Raw genomic sequence first — 21,571 nt, forward strand, 5'->3', positions numbered from 1 at the left:
TTTCTTCTGAAACTCATCAGTCTATTCTTGTTCTGATGAGTTTCAGAAGTTCTTTGTTTCTGGCCATGTGTGTAGATGGGTGAGAAAAAAAAAGTATATTTAATCCATTTTCAATTCAGGATGTAACACAATGTGGAATAAGTCAAGTGGTATGAATACTTTTTGAAAGCACTGTACATTAAATATCATTTAGGGATGGGGCTGGGTGGGTGTGGAACTGGGTGGTTTGTCTAAAATACTTGATTAGGGACTGGAGATGCGAGACTGATCACCCTTAGACATTTAACAAACAGTTCAAAAGTCAGCCTGATGTCTCCAGACCCCAACATTAAGTACAGTCCTCTCTGTTCGGACTGCTGCTGTGTACATTTAATCTGTTCAAATGTGTTGAGTTGTGTTCCTAGTTTATTTATTTCTTACCTTAGTCTTTCTACATACAAGGGGCGGCAGGGTAGCCTAGTGGTTAGAGTGTTGGTCTTGTAACCGGAAGGTTGCAAGTTCAAACCTGTCGTTCTGCACGTGAACAGGCAGTTAACCCAGTGTTCCTAGGCCATCATTGAAAATAAGAATTGTATCTTAACTGACTTGCCTAGTTAAATAAAGGTCAAATAAAATAAAACATTATCAATGCTAATGTTTGTATTCAAATTATGACAAAAAAAGCTCAGTGAAATCATAAGCCAGACACTTGAGGAACATTTCAGCTACCAAATCTGGAGGGTTTTGTAATTGAAGTTGTGCAAAGTGTTATCAGAAGAAAACATATTATAGGATAAACCTTCGATATGGCAAACTAACCCTGTGCACTTTAATGTCAACAGGACTTTTGTTAGTTGATCATGAAGGGAATTCATTGCAGAGTAAAAGCAATTCAAAGGCAAACATGGTAAAAGAACAGTCATTTACAGTCAGTTTCATCATTATACCAAGAGCTTTTGGTATTAAAAAAGTTAATAAGTGAAGAGGCAGGTTTAGACTTCCCGAAGATGACCTTTGATGCTACGTTAAATACAAAATATGCATTAATAGGGATAAAATATCACCTACGCCAGGTAAGCAGAACATTATTTGTGGCATTTTCCTACCTACGTACATAAAAAGACAGTTTGTAAGCTGAGAGTGTTATTCTGTTGCCATTTAGGTACAATGATGATAACAGTAGCAACGGTGATAATGATGATCATAGTAGCTCCAGAAACCATTTAAGGCAGAGGTTGTAGGAGAGTTGTATCCGTGGTTACAGTCTTAGTACCCAGGTAAGAGTGGTGGGATGGCTGCTTAGCTGAACGCTGGCTTACTTGTTCAATGCTGCAGTCATCTCAGGCACAGCCCAGTGAGAGAAAAACAGAGTTTAAGATGGTTACACCTCCCTAACCAGGCAAATCTAGCCAGGTTGACCCAATGAACATGGTGTATGCTTGCAACATGGAAATGGAGGGTTGAGCTTTGCTATAACTGTCAGTGTTTAGTCTCATGGTTTTGGGGTGACATCAATTAATTGATAAACCAATTAAAATCTGAGAGTAACTGGGCATGAGGGGCATGAGCGAGGGTACCTGACAAACTATATCAGTAGCACCCGAGTAGAGTGTGTCCCGGGGATCAGTTTTCAATTGAAGGAAGAGGAGAAAGCCCATACATTTTAATCGGTTATCAGAGGAGTGATCACATGTAAGATGATAACCAGCAGGTCACAACTCTGCTGCCACGAGCTATTACCAGTCACTTTTACAGAGTTTACCCAGAACACCTGGGCCTCACACCCCCTCCCACAGTAAATAAAAGATGAACAACAGGACACATACACAAGAAAAAATAAAAGCTCCTTCTCTTTCACCGAAAGCAAAGGCCCTCTTGTCCAAGAGTTTGTCACCCCTCTGGCACACTGGCCATATGTGCCAGCCAGACAGTAGAGGGCAGCTAAGCATGTAAAGTACTGACACTAGGGAAGAGAAAATAAAACCTGAGGACCACCCAGCCACTTAAGTTAACTATCGATTTCTTTTTATGGTTTGAAGGAGAGCCGTCATTGCATCTTAACCGAGCAGCAGGCTCTGGCCACAATTCACCTGATTAATTCAGCACCTCAATAATTCAACAGATGCACATTTCCATTAGGAGGGATATTAATGTGTCTTGCAAAATGTATTAGGGAAACGCTGAATAGAATTTTCTGACTGTCACTTTTGTCATGTCTTGGTTTTTGAAATGCCTCTCTTGCTGATCAGGTATTCAGCGCTGTGCAGGAGGCTGGTGCAGTGTTGGGTTTGTTTCAGTCATGGCAAGGGTGTTCATTAATCAGCATGCTATCTCACCTTAAAGAGATCAGCCACCAGACCCTAGTCAACCACCTGGAAGATGGGAGCCTCTGGGTCCTTGTTAATGGCAACAATAGTCTGCAGAATAAAACATAGTTCAAAATATCGCAACGTGCTCTTTTTTTCTTATACTTGTGTATACCTAACAGAAGATTCTGGAGGAAAAGAAAATCAAGCAAGAATGGTAACATGCTGACCTTCATCCCAGACAGATGTTGAATAGCTCCAGAGATGCCAACAGCGATGCACAACTCCTGCAGAGACAACAAGGACAAACAAGCTTTATCAATATAATAACACAAGAGCTTGGTGCACATACACATCTATGTAGTGTCAGTTGTTTCAGACTGCTGAACACAGGGAAGACCATATTTACAGGGGGAAATGTATTTTCAATCTATCTCCACAAAAAGTCATCAAGAGCTGACCATGATACCAGAGGCCCTCATTGGCACCCTAAGTCTGATGCAGCTGATTGCAGGGCAGTCCTGGGGTGAGTTCAATTCGATTGTGTAACGGCTGGTACTGAACACGTTTCTCCAAAATATTCTTGAACAGACTGAGGTAAGTTTGGTCGGTGAGGCTTGAAGCAATGAGTACGTATTTAACGTATTTAAAAGGGCAGCGGTGCCTTTAACCCACAACACAACCAGTTTTTCAATTAGTCTTTCAGAACAACACCGGTTGTTTAATTGAACGTTGCATTCTGTTTTTCCGTACACAACGCAGCCCTGGGTTTCCATATTAGAGGATGGAGCTGTTCTAGTGCTGACCCTGACCATGTTATCTCAGAGAGAATGCTGGGGGTGGTGAAGCAGAGTGTATGACCCTCCACCTCTGGGGAAAAACAGAGGCTTTCAGCGTAATGCACTGCCATATTAATATTTCAGTGCTATTTAATGTTATTGGAGTAGTCTCGGAGGAGCAGAGCATGAATTTATGAACACAAGTGTACTAACGACTAAAAGTGAGGACCAATATTTCACAATGAGAGGTACTGTCCAGCAAGAGCACGGTCCTACTGTAGCAGAGGGAAAACGACAGCCTTAGTTCTTAAATATCACTGTATGGAAATATCAGAGTACATGCATGTCTAGCCTATTTGGAGTCTTCTCAGAGTTTTCTCTTTGAGCTCTTTTAGCAGCTTTGCAGTTTTCAATAAGAAGACCAGGCAGACACACCTGCTGTTGTGTTGCTAGCTTTCCCTCAGGTGTCAAAACAACTCCCTACATGCAGCATGACTGCATCGCTAGCTAGTCATTCAAGTGTGGTGATGCTATTGTTAACCAATTAAAAAAATATAATATATATATCTATATACATACATATACAGTGGGGCAGAAAATTATTTAGTCAGCCACCAATTGTGCAAGTTCTCCCACTTAAAAAGATGAGGCCTGTAATTTTCATCATAGGTACACACTTCAACTATGACAGACAAAATGAGGGGAACAAATCTGGAAAATCACATTGTAGGATTTTTAATTAATTTATTTGCAAATTTATGGTGGAAAATAAGTATTTGGTCACCTACAAACAAGCAATATTTCTGGCTCTCACAGACCTGTAACTTCCTCTTTAAGAGGCTCCTCTGTCCTCCACTCGTTACCTATATTAATGGCACCTGTTTGAACTTGTTATCGATATAAAAGACCTGTCCACAACCTCAAACAGTCACACTCCAAACTCCACTATGGCCAAGACCAAAGAGCTGTCAAAGGACACCAGAAACAAAATTGTAGACCTGAAATAAAAAAAGGTGTCAGACAGACCAGACCGTAACACTGATAAGACACGCATGGTTCTGTCCTAACAATGCCTGAAGATAGCGATAACAAATTACCTTCTAATATTTATATGAATCCTTTAAGTGGTGTGTATGAAGACAATGAACAACTGACTGACAAATATGAACAGGATAAAAATAAAATACTGCAATTCAAATTGTATTTAATACATTAAGCCTACATGACAATCTTGTCAAAACATTAGCAAAATACAATTTGGGAAGAATGACCTGATCTGGGGATCTGCGCAGACACCCACTGCACTGTGCACTGCTCTTTAATGGATCAGCTAAATCATTTAGGAGCCTATATGTGCCATTAACTACATTTCATGGGATCTAATGTGTGGATAATCACAGTTAGGATATCCCAGTTGAACCGGATAATGGATCCCTTTGCCCTTTTAGGGTAAATTCACATCTTTAGAACACTGAATTCCAGGAATTGTCTAACAGGTCTTTGTCAAGCTGCGGGCTACTTGCTCAATAATTGATAGTGGGTGGGTAACTCCTCAGAAAACATATATTCGCATTTTTCTGAAAAAAATTGTAAGTGTAGACCCACAAAAAGTTTACCGGTGTCTTGAAAATGTGTGCAATATTATTACAGATGACACCATTGTGAGCACAACATTGCCTATCAAAGAATAGGATGAGTGTAAAATTATCCAGAGTTTGTCACTTACGGGGGCCACAATCTTGCCGGTCTGTCCAACCTGCAAGTCATTGGGGACATATCCAGCATCCACAGCAGCTCCGGAAGCACCAACTGTGGGGGAAATCAATTCAAACCTAATGGACAAAAAAAATGCAATCCAATTTTTTTCACCAATAAAAAATAAAAATTTTCACCAATAAATCTAGGAGACAGCAGGAGATCGAGATACTTGTCAGAGAGAGAAGGCAGCTGAGGAAGCAGTGGAAGAAGGCCTCTGATGCAGAGAGAGAAGGGCTCATGCTACTCCAAGCAGACATTAAATGTCGGCTGGCAACCTTGCGAAGAGCGGAAAACTTAAGGAAACTTCATAGGAAGAAGGTACACTCAAGAACACGGTTCTATAAAAACCCCTTTAAGTTTGTCAAAGATCTCTTCGCAAAGGAAAAGTGCGGAATCCTAAAAACTCCAAAGCCTGAACTGGAAGAACATCTGGAAAATGTCCACCAGGACATGAAAAGGCATGAGCAGATGGGTCATCCCACATGACATCCCACCTATTCAACCACCAGAATTCAATCTGGACACTGACCCTCCAAAATGGAGGGAAGTAGAGAACGTTGTCCGAAGAGCAAGAGCGGCCTCTGCTCCTGGGCCTAATGGAGTACCATACAAGCTCTACAAGAACACCCCGGATGTTCTACACTTTCTTTGGAGGCTCATGAGGATAGTTTGGCAGAAGGAAATAATACCAAAGGCATGGCGAAGGGCTGGTGGTGTGCTAATCCCGAAAGAGAAGGATGCGACAGACATCAGTCAATTCCGACCAATCTCCCTTCTCAACGTCGAAGGGAAGATCTTTTTCAGTATAATAGCACAGAGGCTGTCCACTTATCTGGAAAGGAACAAGTACATTGATACATCTGTACAGAAAGCAGGCATTCATGGTTTCTCTGGTTGCCTGGAACATACTAGTATGATTTGGCACCAGATCCAAACAGCTAAGAAGGACAAGAGAGACCTCTATGTCATCTTCCTCGACCTGGCCAATGCCTTTGGCTCAGTTCCCCACGAACTCCTCTGGGAATCCTTCAACATTTTCCACGTACCAGAACCCATCACTACACTGGTAAAGGCCTATTTCCAAGACCTGCAATTGTCTTTCACAACACCTGACTTCACAACAACATGGCAGCGCTTGGAAGTAGGCATAATGGCAGGCTGTACAATTTCTCCTCTGGCCTTCACTATGGCCATGGAAGTCATCATCAGGGCATCGAGATGGGTGGTCGGCGGTGAGAGAACTAAGGAAGGGCTCCGTCTCCCACCTATCCGAGCATACATGGATGACATGACTATACTGACCACCACTGCAGCATGCACCAGGCGACTACTTGCAAAACTGCAGGATAACATCAAGTGGGCCCGGATGAAAATCAAGCCAAGCAAATCTCAAAGCATCTCCATAGTCAAGGGACAGCTTAAAGATGTGAGGTTCTGCATTGGAGATGACCTGATACCAACGGTATCTGAGCAACCCATCAAGAGCCTGGGTAGATTGTACAACGAAAGCCTCCAGGATAAAGATCAAGTGCAGCAAGTAAGGCAGGACATCGCCGACGGTCATGAGAATGTCAACAAGACCCTACTGCCTGGGAGGCTCAAGCTTTGGTGCCTACAGTTTGGACTTCTCCCCCGGGTAATGTGGCCACTCACCGTCTATGAGGTCCCAATAACAACAGTGGAGAAGATGGAGCGAACTATTACCTCATACGTGAAGAAATGGCTGGGTGTCCCACGATGCCTGAGTAACATCGGCCTCTATGGCAAAGGGGTCCTTGAACTACCTATTACAAGTCTAACGGAGGAGTACAAGTGCTCTAAAGTAAGACTTCAGATGACATTGAAGGACTCCAAAGACCAGACCATTAGCAAGACTGCACCTCTCCTACAAACAGGACGGAAATGGACATCATCCAAGGCTGTGCAGCAAGCAACATCAGCCCTGAGACACCAAGACATTGTGGGGAATATCCAGCATGGAAGAGGAGGCTTTGGCCTGGCAGCAAGCAAACCAACGTTCCATAAGGCAACAACATCTGAACGCAGGAAGCTGGTGGTCGAGGAGGTGCGCAGACGGGAGGAGACTGCAAGAAGTGCAAAGGCTGTCTCTCTTGCTAAACAAGGGCAATGGACGCGGTGGGAAGGCCTGGAGAGGAGAAAGATCAACTGGAGTGAGCTTTGGCAAATGGAGGCAAGCAACATCAGCTTCATCACAAGAGCTGTTTATGATGTGCTTCCAACACCAAAAAATCTACATCAATGGTATGGCGAGGACTCGACCTGCCCCCTCTGCCCAGCTCCAGCGACTCTCAGGCATATAATGACAGGTTGCAAGACCAGCCACTCACAAGGCCGCTACACCTGGAGGCACAATCAGGTCCTCAAGAGCCTGGCTGCAGCACTTGAGACCAAGAGGAGTGCAATTCATTACCTCCAAAAACAAGCAATCCCGTCAAAACAACAACATTCATCCGGGAGGGACAGAAAAGGCCCAAGTATCCTCCTACAAAGCCAGAAACTGGACACCTAGCCATGGGCCGGGACTGGAAGATGCTTGTCGATATTGGCCAGCAACTCATTTTTCCACCTGAGATTGCTTCTACCAATCTTAGGCCAGACATGGTACTCTGGTCCCCTTCATGAAAGGCTGTGTACATCATAGAGCTCACAGTCCCGTGGGAAAACTCTGTTGAAGAGGCCTACGAGCGCAAGAAACTGTGTTACACAGAGTTGGCAGCAGACGCAACTCAGCGTGGCTGGAATGCAAAGGTCTGGCCAGTTGAAGTGGGATGCAGAGGATTCGTGGCTTCTTCCATCATCAGGTTGCTGAAAGAACTTGGAATCCATGGACAGGCTCTGCGGCAGACAGTCAGAGCAGTTTCTCAAGCAGCTGAAAGAGGCAGCCAGTGGATCTGGATCAAACGGAAGGACCCTTGCTGGGCTATAACTTCATGTCGCCCCACCCCCACCTGAGAACCCAATTCAGATCCCTCCAACTTGAGGAGGGCATATGAGGTATGCGGTCAGCTGTATGGCTGGCTCAGGGAAGAGGACGCCCCTGCCTTGCATAGTCCCGTGGGACATCTTAATTGGGCATGGGACACAAGCTAAGGCTTGATTACCCTTTAGCTGGCCAACTTTGATGAGGGTGTTTAGTGATTAAAGGCCGAAACACCCACTGATTCGAAGGCACACTACTGAGGATGTGTCCCAAATTTGACATCTTACCCCAGTCTAAGAAATAAACCTCCCATGCCACTCTGTCAACATCACGGCAAATCTCATTTGAGTGCATTCCATCTATTGGCACAATGGACAGTTTTTAACATCTCGTCCCGTGTTTTATGATTCTGAGTTATTCAAATATAGAAAGTAACATTTGTTGTCATTGAAAGAATCATTCTAAATTACCCACTTACCTGCAGCATTAATTTTGTCAGCAAGGTCATAGAGCAGCTTGAAGTTCTCTCCATTCTTCAGTCCCCTTCCTAAAAGGACGATGATTTATTTAAACGTTTACATGAACATGACAAATAAATTGATCTGTAAGGCAAATAGTATGATGAGCTGAAGGTGACTTCTACCTCCGGACACCACAACCTTAGCACTGGTCAGCTCTGGAAAGTCACTCTTGGTCAAGGTTGCTTCCGGCCACTCAGACATCCCAGCGGAAGCAGACGCAGCAACTGAAATAAACAACTCATGGGGATCATATTAAATAAAACTAACTATACCCTGACAAAATAAGTTATCCAGTCAGGAAATTAAATAATTATTTTAGAATGATAAAGAAGAACAATGGCTTTTGTATGTATGCCTTTCATGTGTGTATCAGTGCATGGTTAGTACTATAGCTACCTTCCTCTGATGTAGCACTGCCTCCATCCACCTCAGTGGGCTCAAAGGATGTCCCTCTGACAGTGAAAACCTTGACATTGTCATTACACTTGGCAGTGCTGAGAGCATTTCCTGGGAATGAGACAAACAGTAATGTTTTGTTATCTAACTCTAAACCTCATACAACTCTGATGACAAATGAGAAATAAAAGTGGAGAATTAATTTCACAGAATCTAATTTGGGAAACATCTTCTGGGCTCAAGGTTCACCATGAGTTTTCAATATGACCTATTTGGACATGACAATTAAACAGCAACGGTTTAAGTGGATAATGTCATTTTGATTCATTCAAAGCCCATAAGTGCAATTGAGAAATTAGGCTTTTGGGATCTAGTCATTGCTGGTATTGCCAAAAGACTGAATTGGCGCTATATCTAAAAGCAAACCAGTTCCCAATGGTACAGTACATGAGTTACTTTTAAAATTCACAAGAGCAGTCCCAAATGCAGTAACAAATTCAATTGACTTCCAAAGATAATATCAAACCAAATCCATTTTGAGTATCAAAAAAAATGTCTCAAGCACTCTAAAATGCATTGGTGAATTATAATGTGCTCAAGAATTCTGAAGGATATCTTAGTAGTATACAGTGGCTTGCGAAAGTATTCACCCCCCTTGGCATTTTTCCTATTTTGTTGCCTTACAACTTGGAAATAAAATAGATTTTTTGGGGGGTTTATATCATTTGATTTACATAACATGCCACTTTAAAGATAAAATATTTTTTCTTGTGAAACAAGAAAAAAACACAAAAAAACAGAAAACTTGATCGTGCATAACTATTCTGACAGGTTTCCCAGTCCCTGCCGATGAGAAAAATTCCCACAGCATGCTGCCACCACCATGCTTAACTGTGGGGATGGTTTTCTCGGGGTGATGAGTAGTGTTGGGTTTGTACCAGACATTGTGTTTTCCTTGATGGCCAAAAAGCTCAATTTTAGTCTCATCTGACCAGAGTACCTTCTTCCATATGTTTGGGGAGTCTCCCACAAGCCTTTTGGCAAACACCAAACGTGTTCGCTTATTCTTTTCTTAAACAATGGCTTGTTTCTGGACACTCTTCCGTAAAGCCCAGCTCTGTGGAGTGTACGGCTTAAAGTGGTCCTAAGTACAGAAACTCCAATCTAGCTGTGGAGCTTTGCAGCTCCTTCATGGATATCTTTGGTCTCTTTGTTACCTCTCTAGTTAATGCCCACCTTGCCTGGTCTGTAAGTTTTGGTGGGCAGCCCTCTCTTGGCAGGTTTGTTGAGCTGCCATATTCTTTCTTTTTTGTTGAGGTGCCATATTCTTAATGGTGCTCCGTGGGATGTTCAAAGTTTCAGATATTCTTTTTAGAAACCAACTTACAACTTTTTTTTGTCTCTGACCTGTTTGGAGAACTCCTTGGTTTTCATGGTGCCGCTTGCTTGGTGGTGCCCCTTGCTCAGTGGTGTTGCAGACTCTGGGGCCTTTCAGAACAGGTGTAAATATTCTGAGATCACGTGACACTTAAAAAGTCCACCTGTGTGCAATCTAATTATGTGACATCTGAAGGTTATTGGTTGCACTAGATCTTATTTAGGTGCTTCGTAGCAAAGGGGGTGAATACATATGCACACACCACTTTCCATTTGATATAATTTTTTGAAACAAGTTGTTGCTAGGGACTCTCCTGGAAGAAGCTAGCTAGCTTACAAAGAATAACAACAAAAAATATCTAGTTAACAGAAGAAAGGAAGACAAAATAAGGACAAAAGAAGGACAGAAGAAAAAGGAAAAGAAAGAGGACAACAAAGTGAAACAGTCAGCACTTCTATTGCAACTTCGTATTTCGTCGTCCTAACGTAGTCTACACTGCTATCTGCCCAGCAGCTAGCCAGCTAGCAAACGTCCACTGTCTACCGAATAGCAGCACTGTAGAAACTATTACACTCAACTGAACGACTTGATTAGTGTAGTGTTAGCTAGCTACATAGTTGTCTTTGCTGTCTTCGTATCCAAGATAATTGTGTAGTTTAGAGCGTGTAGTCTTAGAGTGATTATCTTAATTTACCGAGGTTAGCTAGCCAGCTATTTGTCGTCCTTAACGTAGGAGACACTGCTAGATAGCCAACAGCTAGCCAACGTCTATTGAATAGAACTTCCGCACTCAACAACCCGGTCGCATTCCGCTTCGCTCCACAGGTAGTATCACATTTTTCATTTCATTTCATTACAGCACAACGGTTTGATTTGTTTGATCGTAGCTAGCTACATAGCTAGCTACATAGCCGTCTGTGTATCAAAGATAATTGTGTAGTCTAGAGCGATTTTCTAGGTTAGCTAGCCAGCTATTGTCGTTCTTTTAACGCAACGTAACGTAATCAACACTGCTAGCTAGCCAGCTAGCCCCGAATAGCAGCACTGTAGAAACTACTACACTCAACGGAACGACTTGATTAGTGTAGTGTCAACAACGCAGCCACTGTCAGCTAGCCTACAAAGTCAACAACGCAGCCACTGCCAGCTAGCCTACTTCAGCAGTACTGTATCATTTTTAATAATTTTAGTCAATAAGATTCTTGCTACGTAAGCTTAACTTTCTGAACATTCGAGACGTGTAGTCCACTTGTCATTCCAATCTCCTTGCATTAGCGTAGCCTCTTCTGTAGCCTGTCAACTATGTGTCTGTCTATCCCTGTTCTCTCCTCTCTGCACAGACCATACAAACGCTCCACACCGCGTGGCCGCTGCCACCCTAATCTGGTGGTCCCAGCGCGCACGACCCACGTGGAGTTCCAGGTCTCCGGTAGCCTCTGGAACTGCCGATCTGCAGCCAACAAGGCAGAGTTCATCTCAGCCTATGCCTCCCTCCAGTCCCTCGACTTCTTGGCACTGACAGAAACATGGATCACCACAGATAACACTGCTACTCCTACTGCTCTCTCTTCGTCCGCCCACGTGTTCTCGCACACCCCGAGAGCTTCTGGTCAGCGGGGTGGTGGCATAGGGATCCTTATCTCTCCCATGTGGTCATTCTCTCTTTCTCCCCTTACCCATCTGTCTATCGCCTCCTTTGAATTTCATGCTGTCACAGTTACCAGCCCTTTCAAGCTTAACATCCTTATCATTTATCGCCCTCCAGGTCCCCTCGGAGAGTTCATCAATGAGCTTGATGCCTTGATAAGCTCCTTTCCTGAGGACGGCTCACCTCTCACAGTTCTGGGCGACTTTAACCTCCCCACGTCTACCTTTGACTCATTCCTCTCTGCCTCCTTCTTTCCACTCCTCTCCTCTTTTGACCTCACCCTCTCACCTTCCCCCTACTCACAAGGCAGGCAATACGCTCGACCTCATCTTTACTAGATGCTGTTCTTCCACTAACCTCATTGCAACTCCCCTCCAAGTCTCCGACCACTACCTTGTATCCTTTTCCCTCTCGCTCTCATCCAACACTTCCCACACTGCCCCTACTCGGATGGTATCGCGCCGTCCCAACCTTCGCTCCCTCTCCCCCGCTACTCTCTCCTCTTCCATCCTATCATCTCTTCCCTCTGCTCAAACCTTCTCCAACCTATCTCCTGATTCTGCCTCCTCAACCCTCCTCTCCTCCCTTTCTGCATCCTTTGACTCTCTATGTCCCCTATCTTCCAGGCCGGCTCGGTCCTCCCTCCCGCTCCGTGGCTTGACGACTCAATGCGAGCTCACAGAACAGGGCTCCGGAAGGCCGAGCGGAAATGGAGGAAAACTCGCCTCCCTGCGGACCTGGCATCCTTTCACTCCCTCCTCTCTACATTTTCCTCCTCTGTCTCTGCTGCTAAAGCCACTTTCTACCACTCTAAATTCCAAGCATCTGCCTCTAACCCTAGGAAGCTCTTTGCCACATTCTCCTCCCTCCTGAATCCTCCTCCCCCCCCCCTCCTCCCTCTCTGCAGATGACTTCGTCAACCATTTTGAAAAGAAGATCGACGACATCCGATCCTCGTTTGCTAAGTCAAACAACACCGCTGGTTCTGCTCACACTGCCCTACCCTGTGCTCTGACCTCTTTCTCCCCTCTCTCTCCAGATGAAATCTCGCGTCTTGTGACGGCCGGCCGCCCAACAACCTGCCCGCTCGACCCTATCCCCTCCTCTCTTCTCCAGACCATTTCCGGAGACCTTCTCCCTTACCTCACCTCGCTCATCAACTTATCCCTGACCGCTGGCTACGTCCCTTCCGTCTTCAAGAGAGCGAGAGTTGCACCCCTTCTGAAAAAACCTACACTCGATCCCTCCGATGTCAACAACTACAGACCAGTATCCCTTCTTTCTTTTCTCTCCAAAACTCTTGAACGTGCCGTCCTTGGTCAGCTCTCCCGCTATCTCTCTCAGAATGACCTTCTTGATCCAAATCAGTCAGGTTTCAAGACTAGTCATTCAACTGAGACTGCTCTTCTCTGTATCACGGAGGCGCTCCGCACCGCTAAAGCTAACTCTCTCTCCTCTGCTCTCATCCTTCTAGACCTATCGGCTGCCTTCGATACTGTGAACCATCAGATCCTCCTCTCCACCCTCTCCGAGTTGGGCATCTCCGGCGCGGCCCACGCTTGGATTGCGTCCTACCTGACAGGTCGCTCCTACCAGGTGGCGTGGCGAGAATCTGTCTCCTCACCACGCGCTCTCACCACTGGTGTCCCCCAGGGCTCTGTTCTAGGCCCTCTCCTATTCTCGCTATACACCAAGTCACTTGGCTCTGTCATAACCTCACATGGTCTCTCCTATCATTGCTATGCAGACGACACACAATTAATCTTCTCCTTTCCCCCTTCTGATGACCAGGTGGCGAATCGCATCTCTGCATGTCTGGCAGACATATCAGTGTGGATGACGGATCACCACCTCAAGCTGAACTTCGGCAAGACGGAGCTGCTCTTCCTCCCGGGGAAGGACTGCCCGTTCCATGATCTCGCCATCACGGTTGACAACTCCATTGTGTCCTCCTCCCAGAGCGCTAAGAACCTTGGCGTGATCCTGGACAACAAACTGTCGTTCTCAACTAACATCAAGGCGGTGGCCCGTTCCTGTAGGTTCATGCTCTACAACATCCGCAGAGTACGACCCTGCCTCACACAGAAAGCGGCGCAGGTCCTAATCCAGGCACTTGTCATCTCCCGTCTGGATTACTGCAACTCGCTGTTGGCTGGGCTCCCTGCCTGTGCCATTAAACCCCTACAACTCATCCAGAACGCCGCAGCCCGTCTAGTGTTCAACCTTCCCAAGTTCTCTCACGTCACCCCGCTCCTCTGCTCTCTCCACTGGCTTCCAGTTGAAGCTCGCATCCGCTACAAGACCATGGTGCTTGCCTACGGAGCTGTGAGGGGAACGGCACCTCAGTACCTCCAGGCTCTGATCAGGCCCTACACCCAAATAAGGGCACTGCGTTCATCCACCTCTGGCCTGCTCGCCTCCCTACCACTGAGGAAGTACAGTTCCCGCTCAGCTCAGTCAAAACTGTTCGCTGCTCTGGCTCCCCAATGGTGGAACAAACTCCCTCACGACGCCAGGACAGCGGAGTCAATCACCACCTTCCGGAGACACTTGAAACCCCACCTCTTTAAGGAATACCTAGGATAGGATAAAGTAATCCTTCTCACCCCCCCCTTAAAATATTTAGATGCACTATTGTAAAGTGGTTGTTCCACTGGATGTCATAAGGTGAATGCACCAATTTGTAAGTCGCTCTGGATAAGAGCGTCTGCTAAATGACTTAAATGTAAATGTAATGTAAATGTTTTTTTAATGTCACTTCACCAATTTGGACTACTTTGTGTATATCCATTTCATGAAATCCAAATAAAAATACATTTAAATTACAGGTTTTAATGCAAAGAAATAGGAAAAATGCCAAGGGGGATGAATACTTTTTCAAGGCACTGTTGGTTGGTTTGGGGGAAAAACAATAGCTATATGCTTTAGTTCAAATGTATCTTCTCATAACACATTCACAAAAAGCTAGTTACCGGCATAGATGGTTCTGACAAAGGTGTCAGGGGATTTGATCTCAATAATGTCTAAAATAGGAGCAACATCCAACTTGGCAGACACTCTGGGGGGGAGATTCTAGAAAAGACAGGTTGATAAATAAGCAGGGATATAAGGCAATCTGTAACGATCAGCCAAAGATGCTCTACAAATACGTTTCAGAAACCATGGCATGAATAAAAAAAATACAGCATACTCATAACAGCTATATGTTTTTACACTAGGCTTATGAAACCAAATCCATCCTACGAAATAAATGAAATCATCTGCAGGCAGATCGCTTTCCTAAGAAGTGACAAATGACCTGAAGGTACGTACAGTTGAAGTCGGAAGTTTACATACACCTTAGCCAAATACATTTCAACTCAGTTTTTCAAAATTCCTGACATTAAATCCTTGTAAAAATTCCCTGTCTTAGGGCAGTTAGGATCACCACTATTTTAAGAATGTGAAAATGTCCGAATAATAGTAGAGAGAATGATTAACTTCCTTGTTTATTTCCTTCATCACATTCCCAGTGGGTCAGACGTTTACACACACTCAATTAGTAGTTGGTACCATTGCCTTTAAATTGTTTAACTCGTGTCAAACGTTTTGGGTAGCCTTCCATAAGCTTCCCACAATAAGTTGGATGAATTTTGGCCCATTCCTCCTGACAAAGCTGGTGTAACTGAGTCATGTTTGTAGGCCTCCTTGCTCGCACATGCTTTTTCAGTTCTGCTCACAAATGTTCTTTAAGATTGAGGTCAGGGCTTTGTGATGGCCACTCCAATACCTTGACTTTGTTGTCCTTAAGCCATTTTGCCACAACTTTTTGAAGTATGCTTGGGGTCATTGTCCATTTGGAAGACCCATGTGACCAAGCTTTAACTTCCTGACTGATGTCTTGAGATGTTGCTTCAATATATATATACATAAATTTCCCCACCTCATGATGCCATCTATTTTGTGAAGTGCATCAGCCCCTCCTGCAGCAAAGCACCCCCACAACATGATGCTGCCACCCCCGTGCTTCAAGGTTAGGATGGTGTTCTTTGGCTTGCAAGCCCCCCCTTTATCCTCCAAACATAACGATGGTCATTATGGCCAAACAGTTCTATTTTTGTTGTTTCATCAGACCAGAGGACATTTCTCCAAAAAGTATGATCTTTGTCCCCGTGTGCAGTTGCAAACTGTGGTCTGGCTTTTTCATTGAGGTTTTGATTTTCCCATGATGTCAAGCAAAGAGGAACTGAGTTTGAAAGTAGGCCTTGAGATACATCCACAGGTACACCTCAAATTGACTTAAATGATGTCAACTAGCCTATCAGAAGCTTCTAACGCCATGACATCATTTTCTGGAATTTTCCAAGTTGTTTAACGGCACAGTCAACTCAGTGTATGTAAACTTCTGACCCACTGGAATTGTGATATAGTGAATTGTAAGTGAAATAATCTCTGCAAACAATTGTTGAAAAAATTACTTGTGTCATGCACAAAGTAGATGTCCTAACCGACTTGCCAAAACTATAGTTTGTTAACAAGAAATGTGTGGAGTGGTTGAAAAACAAGTTTTAATGACTCCAACCTAAGTGTATGTAAACTTCTGACTTCAACTGTATATAAAGGGTCTTATAACCTTACTTTCCCAAATGCAGAAGCTCCAGCACAAATATGGGTGAAGTTGAACTGCTTCTAGGTTGCCAGTACAAGTGGAGTCAATTCCTCTGTGGAAAGACATGCAAGTTGCTGTTAACACCGCACGCAAATAGATGTTTTATTTTTTATTACTCAGACTTTTAATTAAGATGCTGAAGTAAAACTTCCAACTCATTTACAGCTTCAGTGAATCTATTGCCTGTATCTGCTTCACACTCTGGATATACATACCTGGCAGAGAGCCTTTGTAAGCATCATTTTGAGCAATCAGAACTGTCTTCACACCTAGGACTTTGCTGACTTCCTGTGCAACCTGAAGAGATGATAAATATACAGCAAATCAATCCCTTGAAGAAAACCACTAAGCGTCTAGGTCTGGATATCGGGTAAATCCATTTGACTTCAAGCAACTTTTTGACAGCCTCCATTTTAATTTAAACAAAACTTTCTATACATGATTTCTCATGGAGGAAAGAGTGGAGTTTGATATCATTTAAAAGGTTACAAAACAAGGTTGTCAAACTGCTTTATAATTTCTTGAAAACAAACCTCAAGTAATTATACATCAAACGTCAAATTCACGTTGTAGTTTAGACCCTACTTTACATCTGAAGTTTGTGTTGTGCCCGCCATCGGTTGAGACATTCTTGAATACAGGGTGTGTCATTTCAATCATAGAAATGTATTTCATAGAATGGACATCCCTTCAGACCACTGCAATTTAGCTGGTACACCATTGACATTTTTATTGAAATGTTAATTTTGAATTACTCCCATAAAGATGGCCGATGGTCCAAACACTGTCGAATGTCAGCAAAAATGGTCATGTCTATTCTATTATTTATATAATTGCAATAGGTTTCTGATGGAGGATTGGCAGTATAATATAAAATCAACAGATATTCCCATTCAAGTCAACATTGTTTGATGTGTGGACCTTTAACGGTCTAGATTTATCTAAAAAAACATGAAACCTACCCTGTATCTAAGCGCATGTTGGGTCTTGAGCTATGGCGGGCACAACACAAACTCAAATATAAAACTTACTGTATGTGAATGACAAATCTGAGTTGTGTTTTTTAGCTAATTGACATTTAATGGGTAAATCCTGTTTGTAAGCTTTTAAAAATATATAAATCTCGACTGTTTATCTTTTCCCATAAATATTTGCCCATTGTAGAAGTGCTCAGAAAGTTACTTTTTGTACCTGAATGCCAAAACATTCATTATGCAAAATAGGTCAACCTTGAGCACTTTTTATCTAAGTGGACACATGTTTTAGATTTTTTTGTTACATTTCATTTTCAATAAATGTCAAATCTCATTTACGTATGTGTACACCCCTTCAAATGAGTTGATTTGGCTATTTTCAGCCACACCCGTTTTCCGACAGGTGTATAAAAATAGAGCATACAGCCATGCAACCTCCATAAACAAACATTGGCAGTAGGACGGCCTTACCGAAGAGCTCAGTGACTCAACGTAGCACTGTCATAGGATGCCACCTTTCCAACAAGTCAGTTAGTCAAATTTCTGTCCTGCTAGAACTGCCCCAGTCAACTGTCATTGCTGTTATTGTAAAGTGGAAACGTCTAGGAGCAACAGCTCAGCTGCATAGTGGTAAGCCAAACAAGCTCACAGAATGGGACAGGGGAGTTCTGAAGCACGTAAAAATCATCTCTTCTCAGTTGCAACCCTCCTACAGAGTTCCAAACTGCCTCTGGTAGCAATGTCAGCACAATAAATGTTCATTGGGAGCTTCATGAAATGGTTTTCCATGGCCGAGCAGCCTCACAATCCTAGGATCACCATGCGCAATGCCAAGCATCGGCTGGAGTGGTGTAAATCTCGGCGCCATTGGACTCTGGAGCAGTGGAAAAGCATTCTCTGGAGTGATGAGTCACACTTCACCATCTGGTAGTCCGACAGACAAATCTGTGTTTGGTGGATGCCAGAAGTACTCCAATTACCTGAATGCATAGCGCCAACTGTAAAGTTTGGTGGAGGAGGAATAATGGTCTGGGGCTGTTTTTCATTGTTCGGGCTAGGCCCCCTAGTTCCAGTTAAGGGAAATCTTAACGCTACAGTATATAATAACATTCTAGACGATTCTGTGCTTTCAACTTTGTGGCAACACTTCGGGGAAGGCCCTTTCCTGTTTCAGCATGACAATGCACCTGTGCACAAAGCGAGGTCCATACAGAAATGCTTTTTTGGGTTCGGTGGGAAAGAACTTCACTGGCCTGCGCAGAGCCCTGACCTCAACTCCATCAAACACTTTTGGGTAAAATTGGAACGCCTATTCGCCCAACATCTGTCTGACCTCACTAATGCTATGGTGACTGAATGGAAGCATGTCCCCGTAGCAATGTTACAAAATCTAGTGGAAAGTTCTCACAGAAGAGTGGAGACAGCAAAGGGAGGGACCAACTCCATATTAATGACCATGATTTTGAAATGAGATGTCCGAATAGCAGGTGACCACATACTTTTAGTCATGTAGTGCAAGTATTCACACCCGAGGAATAGATCTTCAAGCCGATTTAAGTCAAAACTGTAACTAGGCCTCAAGAAAATTCAATGTCGTCTTGGTAAGCAACTCCAGTGTATATTTGGCATTGTGTTTTAGGTTATTTTCCTGCTGAAAGGTGGATTTGTCTCCCAGTGTCTGTTGGGAAGCACACTGAACCATGTTTTCCTCTAGGATTTTACCTGTGCTTAGCTCTATTCCATTTCTTTTTAGCCTAAAAAAAACCTCCCTAGTCCTTGCCGATGACAAGCATACCCATAACATGATGCAGCCACCACCATGTTTTAAAATATGAAGAGTGGTACTCAGCAGAGGTCAACCGATTATGATTTTTCAACGGCGATACCGATTATTTGAGGACCAAAAAAAGCCGTTAACGATTAATCGGCCGATTTTTAAAATATATATATTTTTAATAATGGCAATTACAACAATACTGAATGAACACTTATTTTAACTTAATATAATATATCAATCAAATCAATTTAGCCTCAAATAAAATTAAACATGTTCAATTTGGTTTAAATAATGCAAAAACAAAGTGTTGGAGAAGAACGTAAAAGTGCAATATGTGCTATGTAAAAAAGCTAACGTTTAAGTTCCTTTCTCAGAACATGAGAACATATGAAAGCTGGTGGTTCCTTTAAAAAGGAGTCTTCAATATTCCCAAGTAAGGAGTTTTAGGTTGTAGTTATTATAGGAATCTCTCTCTCCATACAATTTGTATTTCATATACCTTTGACTATTGGATGTTCTTTTAGGCACTTTACTATTGCCAGTGTAACAGTATAGCTTCCGTCCCTCTCCTCACCCCTACCTGGGCTCGAACCAGGAACACATCAACAACAGCCACCATCAAAGCAGTGTTACCCATCGCTCCACAAAAGCCGCGGCCCTTGCAGAGGAAGGGGAACAACCACTCCAAGTCTCAGAGCGAGTGATGTTTGAAACGCTATTAGCGTGCACCCCGCTAACCATTTCACATCGGTTACACCAGCCTAATCTCGGGAGTTGATAGGCTTGAAGTCATAAACAGCACAATGCTTGAAGCACAGCGACGAGCTGCTGGCAAAATGCACGAAAGTGCTGTTTGAATGAATGCTCAGTCAGACTGCTCTATCAAATCATAGACTTAATTATAACATAATAACACAGAAATAGGAGCCGTAGGTCATTAACATGGTCGAATCCGGAAACTATCATCTCGAAAACAAGACGTTCCGTATTTCACTGAAAGAATAAACAGATCCGTATTTTATCTAACGGGTGGCATCCATAAGTCTAGATATTCCTGTTACATTGCACAACCTTCAATGTTATGTCATAAGTACGTAAAATTCTGGCAAACTAGGCAGCCCAAGCTGTTGCATATACCCTGACTCTGCGTGCAATGAACTCAAAAGAAGTGACAATTTCACCTGGTTAATATTGCCTGGATTTACTAATTTAAATGAATAGATGGCAAAGTTCTCTGAGAAGGGTATAGCCAGTAAGACAATGCACACCAAATAAAGTTTGATAACCAATCTGTTGCCTAGACCCTACCGAGGCCACGTGAGTCAACCCTGGCGTTGTAAGCGCCATGCTCTACCAACTGAGCCAAACGGCACCCACACAGGATATGTGATAAGGGACATCTTTCCACCCAGGCAAAAGCAAAGTCTTATCTTAAATCGATCTTGTGCTATGAAGTCCGTGAAGAAATATGCCTTCACAAATACTTTGAAACTGCACCAGTACGAAAACTCTAAACTCTCTCCTAATGTTTGATTGCAGTATTGGGACAGGTCTACATTGTGATGAATACATATATCAATTATTGTAGGAGGAATAATTTTAATCTCAACGGGATCATCTGTTAGCGATCTAGCCTAGTGGTTAACTAAATGAATGATGAATACAAAATAGGCAGCCTATGAAGCTGGATCAGGGATGGATGGCAAACATGAACATGTAACAAATAAAGATTTAGTAGCCATTCACAAAACAAAATGATGTTATCATAAACATTTGTCTATTTATGCCTCTACAAAATTGGTCCTGACTCTCTGTGGTCACTAAAGATCCCATGGCATTTATTGTAAAAGTAATCTGGTGTCCTGACTAAATCCTTAATCTGGCCCTCATACCATCATGGCCATCTAATCATCCCCAATTTCCAGAGGGCTCATTCATACCCCCTCCTCTCCCCTGTAATTATTCCCCAGGTAGTTGCTGTAAATGAGAATATATTCTCAGTCAATTTAACTGGTTAAATAAGAGTAACATAAATAACAATAAATTACCTTAATATGATTGTTTTCAATTAAAATAGTTAAAAATAAACAAAAATAGCTTCTTAGCAAAGAGCAATTTCTCAAGTAAGAATTTTGATAGGACTGGGAGTGGTCTGAGTGTGGAGGGAAAACTGAAAACAGGGCAGAGAGGTTTGGAACTCTCTTTCTTTTTGGTCTATGAACAATTTTACCTGTGATGTCACCAGGCAGGCCAAAACTCCATCCCACCAAATAAGGCTGACATTTCAGGCAGGCTTTGCAAACAGCTAGTACACTAAAATGGCATTATCAATTTCACAGTATTATTCCAACCTCATAGCGTGTAAATATATATCTGCAACACAAGAAAATCAAATTTTTGACTGCACTGGGCCAAAGGTGAGGGTCGATACAAGTTCACAGTTTGATTTTCAGGAAATGGTTGATG

The 21,571-nt window shown here is 43.2% G+C and overlaps 1 pseudogene; it reads right to left on the minus strand.

Moving 5' to 3' along the window:
* Positions 1–65: 65 nt before the first annotated feature.
* LOC123989964 lies at positions 66–20,452 on the minus strand (annotated as a pseudogene).
* Positions 20,453–21,571: the final 1,119 nt, after the last annotated feature.

This window comes from Oncorhynchus gorbuscha, linkage group LG02 (assembly GCF_021184085.1).
Source record: "Oncorhynchus gorbuscha isolate QuinsamMale2020 ecotype Even-year linkage group LG02, OgorEven_v1.0, whole genome shotgun sequence".
NCBI lineage: Eukaryota > Metazoa > Chordata > Actinopteri > Salmoniformes > Salmonidae > Oncorhynchus > Oncorhynchus gorbuscha.